Source organism: Cebus imitator, unplaced genomic scaffold (genome assembly GCF_001604975.1).
Source record: "Cebus imitator isolate Cc_AM_T3 unplaced genomic scaffold, Cebus_imitator-1.0 Scaffold257, whole genome shotgun sequence".
Classification (NCBI taxonomy): Eukaryota; Metazoa; Chordata; class Mammalia; order Primates; family Cebidae; genus Cebus; species Cebus imitator.
The window spans coordinates 72,769-83,562 of record NW_016107572.1 but is presented as its reverse complement, the minus strand read 5'-3'; the positions used below and the strand labels follow the sequence as shown (position 1 = coordinate 83,562).

Genomic DNA, 10,794 nt, shown 5'->3' with positions numbered 1-10,794 from the left:
ATTGTACTCCCATAATTCCCATGTGTTGTGGCAGGAACCCAGTGGGAGATAATTTTAATCATGGGAGTGGTTTTCCCGATACTGTTCTTGGGGTAGTAAATAAGTCTCATGAGATCTGATGGTTTTATCAGGGGTTTCCACTCTTGCAACTTCCTCATTTTCTCTTGTTGCACTATGTAAGAAGTGTCTTTCACCGCCTGACATGATTCTGAGGCCTCCCCAGATATTTGAAATTTTTTTTCCATTTATTTATTTTATTGCATTTTAGGCTTTGGGGTACATGTGAAGAACACGCAAGATTGTTGCATAGGCACAAATGTGGCAGTGTGATTTGCCACCTTCCTCTCCATCACCTACATCTGGCATCTCTCCCCTTGCTATCTCTCCCCAACTCCCCACCCCCAACCGTCCCTCCCCTATTTTCCCCCAACTGACCCCAGTGTGTAGTGCTCCCCTCCCTGTGTCCATGTGTTCCCATTGTTCAACACCCACCTATGAGTGAGAACATGCGGTGTTTGATCTTCTGCTCTTCTGTCAGTTTGCTGAGAATGATGGTTTCCAGGTTCATCCATGTCCTTACAAAGGACACAAACTCATCGTTTTTGATGGCCGCATAATATTCCATAGTGTATATGTGCCACATTTTCCCTGTCCAGTCTATCATCGATGGGCATTTGGGTTGGTTGCAGGTCTTTGCTATTGTAAACAGTGCTGCAATGAACATTCGTGTGCACATGTCCTTATAGTAGAACGATTTATCATCCTTTGGATATATACCCAGCAATGGGATTGCTGGGTCAAATGGAATTTCTATTTCTAGATCCTTAAGAAATCACCACACTGTCTTCCACAATTGTTGAACTAATTTACACTCCCACAAACAGTGTAAAAGTGTTCCTATTTCTCCACATCCTCTCCAGCATCTGTTGTCTCTAGATTTTTTAATGATCGCCATTCTAACTTAAACCTCTTTTTCTTCCCAGTCTCAGGTATGTCTTTATCAGCAGCATGAAAATGGATTAATACAACTTTATCTTTAAATCTTAGCATTTTTCATCTGACTTTGCTTTTATAGTATACCTTTATTTTTAACCAAGCCATTGATTAAAGTGTTGAATAAGACAGTATCTAATGCATGTCACAAGAAACCTAACTCAAGGCTGACAGTGATTCAAAGCTTTGTATTCTCTGGGTGTGGTTACTCATAACTGGAATAATAACTTTATTCTTATTCATTCAGCATTCACTCATTTTATATGTGGGAATATTATGGAAAACTGATTAAATGTCTTTTAGAAATCAGGATATATTCTGATAGCTAACGTCAGTGTGCATGTTCAGATCTCTGAACATGAGGAAGCAGAGAAAGTTACACTTTATCTCAGTGTTAGGTTATAGTAAATGGGTGAGTCAGAAGGTGCTCTATAGAAGGAAAAGATATATTTGAGATAGAGATCTTTTTGCCTCACAATCTTCCCCTTCTTCACACATACAGATGCACACACACACACACACACACACACTTCTGTTTATCCTTAAGAACACTCTGTCAGTGAGTCAGTTGTTGTAGAGCGGAAGTGACTGACCGCAGGTGAAGTTGCGTCACACGCCGTGGAACCTGAGACTGGTGAAACTCAAGCAACACATCATGTTAGTAGAAACACATCATGTTAGTAAGCAATCTAAGAGTAGAGGAGCTCCCAAGGGCAATGCCAGGTCAATTCTTCTTAGTAGGTAAGAAGAGGCCACAGTGTCTAGAACTAGTGTGGGCACTTTGAAGTTATTTCCAGGTGAACAAGATGCATTTTTGCAGCTGAGATTTAGGGCAGCTAGCTAATGTTAGCCACTCAACGGATGAAGACACAAAAGAGATCACATATTTCCAAATGTGTTCATCATACCTGTGATATTCTCCTGCTACACAGTCAAGCTGAATCTGTACAAGCCACGAAAACCATAGAGGGATGAACAGGGATACAAGGACAACTGCTTCAATAAGGAGTCACAATTTCTTTCCTGTTGCAGAAATTGAAGCAGTTTTCAGTCCAGGAACCCATTGATGGGAGGAAAGGCAAACTCCTCAGGGGAAGGACCCTACATTACCATGTAAGCTGTGTAGGTAACAATTATCCAGTTCTTCCCAAAAAGATCTGTGGCCATTTGCTTAGGTAATTGTTCACTGGGGAGAAGGGAACACTGAAATAGTTCAAGTACTGTTTCATGTAGGACTCAAGCTGACCTAGATAAATAGGGCTGGAAGCAATACCATGCCCGCTATATTGGATTAGGTGTGAATGGGGTCTGAGTAATAAATGCAGGTTCTGGAGAAGGTCCAGCTCACTGTGGGTCTACTAAGGCTATGCATGATCATTTTCTTGGTCCTCAATATATAATTAAAGTAGGCACAGTTTATGGTTGGAAAAAAATCCCACTCTGGTTCCTTGGCCTGTGAGGTAGAGGAAACTGTAAGAAGAAATGCCAAATGGAAGCCTCTGAAATTGCCCTTATACTCTACAGTCAAGAGAGTAAATCAAAAACAATATCTTATTCTGGAAAAACAGCCACACTTACTTCCATTATTAAAGACCTAAGGATGCATGGGAGGTAGTCCCAATGATACTGCCGTTTATTCACCAACATAAATACATCAGGTGAATCTTTAAGCATGAGAGTGAGCTACCATAACTCAAGCAAATGTATGCCTTAATTGTAGGCTTTGTGTCATATATGATATCTTTGCTGGAGCAGTGTATTAGCTCAGTCTTTCATTGCTTTAAAGAAATACCTAAAACTGGCTAATTTATGAGAAAAGAGGTCTAACTGGCTCACAGTCTTGCAGGCTGTACAGTAAACAGTGGCATCTGCTTCTGAGGAGGTGGCAGGAGGCTTCCAATCATGGCAGAAGGCAAAGGGAGGGCAGGCCTGTCACGTGTAAGCAGGAGCAGGAGAATGGGGGTGGAGGGAGGTGCCACACATTTTCAAATGACCAGATCTCATGAGAATTCACTCACTAGTAGGATTTGATCAGCTCACTCTGTGAATGTTACAGAAAATAGGTACCCTGAGCAGAGATTCTGGCAGCACTTGGGCCACATTCTTTTTTTAATTATAATCAACTCCTATTCGAAGCTATTTGACTCTGTTAACCAAGGAGACTTTGGAACTCATGGAAAACTGGTATAATTGAAATATGACGTCTGTTAAAGTCACAGCAGAAAGAACTGTGGCAGGGCAAGCTATGGGAGTAAAGCATTATTACCTGGGAAAAAGGCGAATAAAGAAGTCGATTGTACGACTCTAGCTTTCACAGATGTGTGGACTCATAGGAAGAAGCTTCATATCTGATGGACCTATCCTACAATTATTTTCACTTGTGTCCTAATTGCTATCTTCTTATATTTTGGAAAACCTTAAGAAGAAGGATGACATTCTTCTGAGTGAATATACAAGGTGCCTCTGGCCCCTAGAAGATTGAGAGGGGCATGATGAATGAGTTCTTCACTTCCTAGAGGCTGAAAGAGTTCAGGGGAACTAGAGAGTGAAGAAAATTCCTCCAGGTGCTTTGGCAAGAAACAGGCAACCCTCTAAACTGTGGGTGTCAGAACTATTCTGCTTTTCTTACCAATGAGATTCTAACCACTTTGGAAGCTCCAACCTTTAGATCTGAGCTGCATGAGACAAGAAGTCAGAAATAAAGTTTCCCAGCAGTCAGAAAGCATGATCAGGCAGAATAATCAGAGCATATTTGCAGTGAAATAAAACTGCTTGTGGGGAGAGATAAAAATATAAAATATAGCATTCAGAACACTTGAGTTTAAAGAAAATCTGTCTTGTGCTAAAACAATCGCAAAAGCAAAATAAAACAAAAATCATTATTTTAGGGTAGTCGATATAATAGCTAGATTGAAAGAGAATGGCCAATATGGAAATCATATTAAGTAACTTAAGAGGTCAAGCACAAGTAACGTTTCTAATGATAAAGCAAAAATATAGAGAGATGGCTATCATGAGGGAAAAGATAAACGGACCGAAAACTAGATTCATGAGATACAATGTAAATGTCAGAATTTTCAGAAGGAGAAAAAAACAGAAATGGAAGAGATAATAACTGAATAAATTATTTAAGAAAATTCCCCGTACCTGAAGAGAAAACTAAAGTCTGTACAGCAAACAGATTTTAAGAGCTCTAAACTGAATTGATGGATAAGGAAACAAATCTAACATTTTATCCTGGTGAAAGTCCTACAGTCAAGTTTTTAAATACAGAAGCCTCCAAAAAAAGTTGTCTACAAGGATTGTGAGAAGGTGTGTTTGGCATGGTATTTCTTATTAGTAACAGTTGACTAGAACAGCGGGAAAGGATTTACATCTCGAGAATTCTATAACAATTTGAGATATTATTTATTTTAAAATACGCAAGAGTTTAGAATATGTACCACACAAATACCTTGCATGAAAAAAATTACTCGAAAAAAGACTCGCACCAGTCAAAAGCGGATTCAAGAAAGAAGAGGGAGAAGGAAGATAGTGACCTATGTACCTATCCACCTATCCGTTCATTCATTTGCTTACCTACTTATTTACTCATTATCTAGTTTTCAGTCTATTTTTTCTTTCTTAATAAATAAAATCTAATGGTAGGTTATTTCATGCTAAATTTAAAAATCCTGAGGCCAGGCATAGTGACTCACATCTGTAATGCCAATACTGTGGGAGGCTGAGGAGGGAGAATCACCTGAACCTAACAGTTCAGGGGTGCAGTGAGCTATGACTGTACCACTGCATTCCGGTCTTGGCAATAGAACAAGAGTCTGTCTTTTAAAAAATATCTTCAAATTGAAATGGCATCTTGCAAAGAGTGGAGAGACCTAATATAATTATTTCCAAGGTTTTCATCTTCCTTTGTTATTGTTTTGAGGAATGCGAGAAAGATCGGAGAACACTGAGTGTTGATTAGCACTGCATGTCTATGTCAATTGGGAGCATAGTTGATCTTCTTAAAATAATAGTAGAGTCATAGATATCTAATTAGAAGAGCAAGAAAAGGGAAAAACATTAAGAGAATGGAAAACTATAATTGAAACAAAACAAACAAAAGAAAAAGTAAAATAAATAGCAATTTGCTCAAATAAAACAGTAAGAGAAAGAAAAAAAGAAAATAAAAAATTTAAGCCAGTAATCAACGTGAGATATACTAATCTCTACTCTAAATGAGAATGGAATGAATTTTGCCATTAAAGGTAGACTCTCACATTGAGTAAACATAACACCAATGTACATAATGTTTACAAAGTCACGCTTAGAACAGTTGGTAAGGAGAATTAGACAGTCAAGGTGTAAACAAAAAGATAAGAAAAAATATAAAGAAAAAGAAAGTGGAAGACTCAATGTGAATATCAGAAAAGGTGGCATTTAAGGCTAAAAGAAACATAAGAAACATGGATGGCCATGATATAATGATAAAAGCTACTATAAATTGCAAAATTCCAACAGTCGTCGAATAGAGAGCATTACATTGTGTACCAGCATGAACAAAGTCATAACTGTAATTATAAAGAAGTATTACAGAGCAGGCCTCGAGCTTGAGCAAACTCCTTGTCTTGATGGTGTGGAATCTCCAACTGCCTTGATGAAAGGTTTAAGGCAGCAAAGTAAGTTATTTTAACTAGTGTGCTCATTGTCTACATGCAAACGTGGAATGAAAATATGTTAAAACAAATCTTATTTACACATGTCTAGTTGAGGCATGTCCAAAGAAAATATGTCATGAAAACCTAAGAAAAAAGACCATGGTAAGGGCCAGTCTCAGACAAAATGACAAAATAACAGGACTCACAAATATATACTTTTTTGGCACTTCTGCCTCCTCTAGTTCAGTGCTTCTTTCTACGCTCCACCCAGATGCCCAATAAACCACCTACCTATTCAAAGAGCCAGCAGCTTTGTGAATGTTCTGAAAATAATCTTCTCTTCGTTCTATTTACTAGAAAGGGAAATGGAAGAGAATTGACTGACTCTGTTCAGAGCACTAATTTATCTTTAGTCTTACAAATAATCAGATAATATAACTGCAGTTGCCTTTTTGCCTACACATAAAGCTAACCTATTCAAACTGAAGAGGCAACATTGATTCTCTTTTCCTTCTTAAGTGTTAGGCTGAAATAAAACCATCTTAATCCATTCCATTAATTGTTTAATGTATAACATATAATATGCTTATTGACTCTTGTTCTTAAGGAAGAAAACTCTGAAGATTAAAAATGGGGAAGAAAACCAAAATGATTTATCGGGAACACACAATTGACTAAGGGATAAACGTATAGAGAAAGATAGATTAAACAGCTTCTATTATAGCTAATCTATGAGACAGCATGTTTAAGTAAAATAAGCCTATTTAACTTCATGTTAACTTTTAAAATCATACTTAAAGTATATCCTCAATTTCCATGTGCCTGAGTGGTATAATGGGAAGAAAATAGTACTTGTTATATTAACAAAATGCTTTTAAGTTTTACTTGAAATTTTGAAGTGATATAAAAACACAACATGAAAACAGTGCATGTCATTGTGTATGTTTCTGAGATACTCCTTTATTATTTGTTAAAACTTTTAAGGGGAAGAGAAAAATACAACAGATTTTCAAGGGGGAGGAAAAAGATGAATTCTTATATGGGTCAGAATATACTTGAACTGAAAGTAAAAGTCAATCCAGATTACCACTGTCTTCACTTTCATTATAATTCTTCATAGTTATAATTTCTAGAGAAAATAAAGAAAAAGTGGTTGGTAACAAAATACTCAAGATGTATATACCTTTTCCATTATTGCAAGATGTCAAGTGGTCAAGGGCAAGGGTGTCATTCTTAGTGGAAAGAGATGTGAATTGCATTCCATTTTCCATTGCCAACTTGCCTAGTGGTCTTGGGTGGGCAAATGTATCTCACCAAGCCTCAGTTTCTTCAACTGTGAAATGATAGGGTTAGACTAGAGAAAAACTATAGTTAATTTCAGTCCTAAAATAATTATGATTATAGTGTCATAGCTAAGTAGAGATATTGGGGCAGCCTTTAATTATTGGCGGTATTACTAGTACTTAAGCCGTATGGAACTTCTTTAACCTTGCCTATATCTATAATAGAACAATAGCTTGCCACTTAAAAGAAAAACTTTCCAAAATATTTCTCATGCTTGCTTTTCAAGTTTATTTCCAAAAGCCATTTTCCATAATTTTATTAGTAACAAACTGTTCATTTTCTTTAAGGAATAGTAATAAGGGTGACACAGAATAAGAAAGAGATCCCCAAAGGGAAGATTCTTCCCAAATATTGCCATAAGAGTTGGATCATAAAACGATTAAGAGTGGAAATTATACCTATAGTTAGTTTGGGCTTCGCTTGAAAATTGAATTCCAACAGTGTTTTTATTTTAATTTGGTGAAAAATGATTGCAGAAACTTAATGAGACATGTAGTCCTCCTCTTTGATTAAAATTACGCAAGATATTAGAACTACAAGCACAAATCCTTCCATTCATGATTCACTTTCTTGTTTTCTAAGAAGAGAATGCCAACAACATGGATTTCTGCCCCCCGCCGTCCTTCTCTTATGCGCTACGCGAGAGAATCTGCTGCTACCTAACTGTTTCCTCAGCCTAAGCAATAATAATAATGAGCATTTGTTGAGTACTTATAATGTAAGTTCTAACCTAAGTATCACACAAGTGTTACTTAATTTATTCCTTATAACAATCTAGAAGGTAGATATCATTATAACCTTCCATCTGTAGATGAGGGAGCCGAAGGTCAGAGAGGGCCCAGTGTTGCATGGATAGGAAGCAATGTGGCAGGCCACCTGGCTTTAGGGCATGCGTGCTTACCCACCGGAGGATACTTCCTCTCCACCGTACAGCACACATGGAAACAAAGAGGTGAAAATCTTGAAACGAAGTTCAGTTGAATTATATAGATTCTTATTGTAAGTTCTAAATAAAATTCTGGTGGTAAGCTATTTAAAGTTCCAATTCCAAGTACAGAGATGTTCATGGAAGGTTTTATATAGTATGTGTAGAACCTGTCCATGGCTGGGTTTTCTTTTGTTCAGTTTTGTGTCTCAGCACCTGGCATGTGGTAAGTAATCTCTGTGTATTTATTCTATAAATTACTATTTTAACTCAGCATTGGAATGCAAGTTTTAATCTGAATCAATCTGCTTTAGACCTCAGTTTTGTATACTCGTTTAACTTGATACTTCTGAAGCATCTCACTGTATGTAATTTAAATAGTATGAACTGAATTAACACTGTTTTTTAAACTGTGTGAGAAGACACAAAACTATTAGAGATTGTTAATAACAATTATAACAAATTCAGTTTGTTCATTATTTGATCTTCTTTTCAATGAAGCCTTTCATGTTTTGCTTGAGGGGAAAAGAAGAATGCCAAAACCCATGTGGGTTCCCTCTTCAGTCTAACATGTACTTTTCTGAAATAACAAATGTAACTGAGAAGCTTGCCTGGGTGGCATAAAAGAGTCAGTTAATTGGTAGTCAGCCTTTCTTTTTATAGTTGACTATATGTCTAAATGTTGATTTAGGAGAAAGATACGTTTTTACTAAGGAAAGCCCTATGTGCTATATTAAAAGTGTGATGACTTTGCTTTTTTAAAGAATCCATAAGCCACACCCATCTTCTCTGAAAAGTTCAGGCTACTATGTGGCTTTCTAGTGTACAAAACTTCTTCTTTCTTGTTATATCTCTTCCCTAAGTTGATATTTGCGCGTTGACCCAAACAGATTGGTCTAGCTTATATATCAGTGACAGCAACCTGTCATTTTCTTAGAATATTGTAACTTCATTGATTCTTATAACTTTTCTTCCCTTAACCTTGAAGTTTTTCTAAAAGTCCCCTTTTTTAGATTTTTCAATGTAAAAGCCAACTTTTTAAATGAAGGTTTAGAGACCATATTTCCAATAATGTTGCAAAACAAGGCTCTTACAGCAGCATATATTAAAAATGTGAGATAATCAAATTTTCTAGACAAATAAAAATATTTATAAAAATACCAATTCTCACATATTAGTTATATTTTAAAACATTTAAAAATAATATTTGTCTTTCATTAAATAACATTTATCATCAGCCCACCAGTCACTTGATTTTCAAAAATACTTTGATTTTCAATCCTCTAGTGAGCAATAAAAGTAAAGGAGCTTTTGAATCACATGCTTTCATTAAAACATAGACAATGTAAAATAAAATCTGTAATTGTAAAATTAAGGTGGTGATCATGAAGTACTTTTGAAACTTTATGTGCTTCTGTATTGATTTTTTTTTTACATTTGCAATAAAATACAGATCCATTTTAAGGAGAAAAATTACTAACAAATAAGTTGAGAAAATTATTTTTAAATACAAATATAACTTTTGATGTTTCTTTTATCATTCACAACTTTGATTCTCATAAGTGTTATTTTGTTTTAAATTATCCATAAATGGCATAAAATAGCTTCAAAAATATAATATATTGAAGATGAGACTCTCTCTCTCTCCATATATACACATATAAATGTGTATATATATATATATATTTACACACACACACACACACACGTACAACACTTAAATAGCTGCTAATTCTGCCAGTACAAACAGATATTTTTTCTCTAGTCTATCTTCTGTGTATCAATCAACAAGTTATAAATAGCTGCTAATTTTGCCAGTACAAACAGACAGTTTTTCTTTAGTCTATCTTCTGTGTATCAATCAACAAGTTATATATGGAATACATAGTATCTCTTTATTATTCAAAATTCCTCATGAAATAGATATGATAATTTTATTTCTACTGATGAGGAAATAGGCCTAGAAAGTTTGAGTAATTGGCTAAAGTCACCTAGCAAATGAGAGAAAAAGCCAAAATTAAGCTACAGCAAGCCCTCTGTATCTTAACGTTCCACGCATTCCTCCAAAACATCTACTAAATGCCAGGCACTGTATCTATGCCGCTTACTTTTGGTTGGATGTGGCTGATACCCAACCAAAATAAATATACATACACAAAGGATGACAGCTCAGATGAAAATTAAGCAGGGTGACATTATGGGTAATGACTGGAAGATGGCAACTGCTTTTTGGTTGGTGACCAACAAATACTTCTCTAATAAGGTGATATTTAAGCTAAGATTTGTGTGTCAAGAAGGAAATAAGCACAAGAAGATAAAGGGGGAGCAGCTGTGACCATAATGCAGAGGTAAATCTTCAGCTATTCAAGGACATTCAAGGACCAGAACGTTACCAGTATAGTAATCACACCCTGAATTAGGGAAGAATGATCGGCATTAACATTAGAGAGGCCGAGGCAGGGACCAATCAAGTAGAGTGTTGAGCAGCCAAGTAATTTGGTTTATCCTAAGTGTTGTGGAGAGATACTGGAGTGTTTTAAGTAGAAGAATGGCATAACCTGGGTTTCACTGTAAATGGATGACTCTAGCTGTTCTGCTGGAAAGTGGTTGTAGGACGGAAAAGGAGATCAAATCTATATTCATAAGAGTTACATGTGGATACTTATATGTGTAGATTCACAGAAAATTATAGGCATATTGAATTTAAGACATTTACATTTTAAAGAATATACTCATTATAATGATAATCTTGAAGTTATCACCTTGCAGAAAGGCACAAAATTAGAGTATACGCTTTAAAAATGTCCCATTCAATGAAAAGCTATTGAGAATAAATTGGTAAATTTTTAAAAGTATTTTAGCAAACAGCATTATGAAAAGTATGTTGACAATAAT

General features: G+C 35.9%; 1 long non-coding RNA gene across 1 annotated transcript in view; it reads left to right on the top strand.

The window, feature by feature from the left end:
• Nucleotides 1–10,065: 10,065 nt before the first annotated feature.
• The window catches only part of LOC108283239, a 29,226-nt gene continuing 28,497 nt past the window's right edge, over nt 10,066–10,794 (top strand). The window contains exon 1 of the long non-coding RNA XR_001816730.1: nt 10,066–10,247. This is a non-coding gene — a long non-coding RNA (uncharacterized LOC108283239). The remainder of the gene's footprint in view (nt 10,248–10,794) is intronic.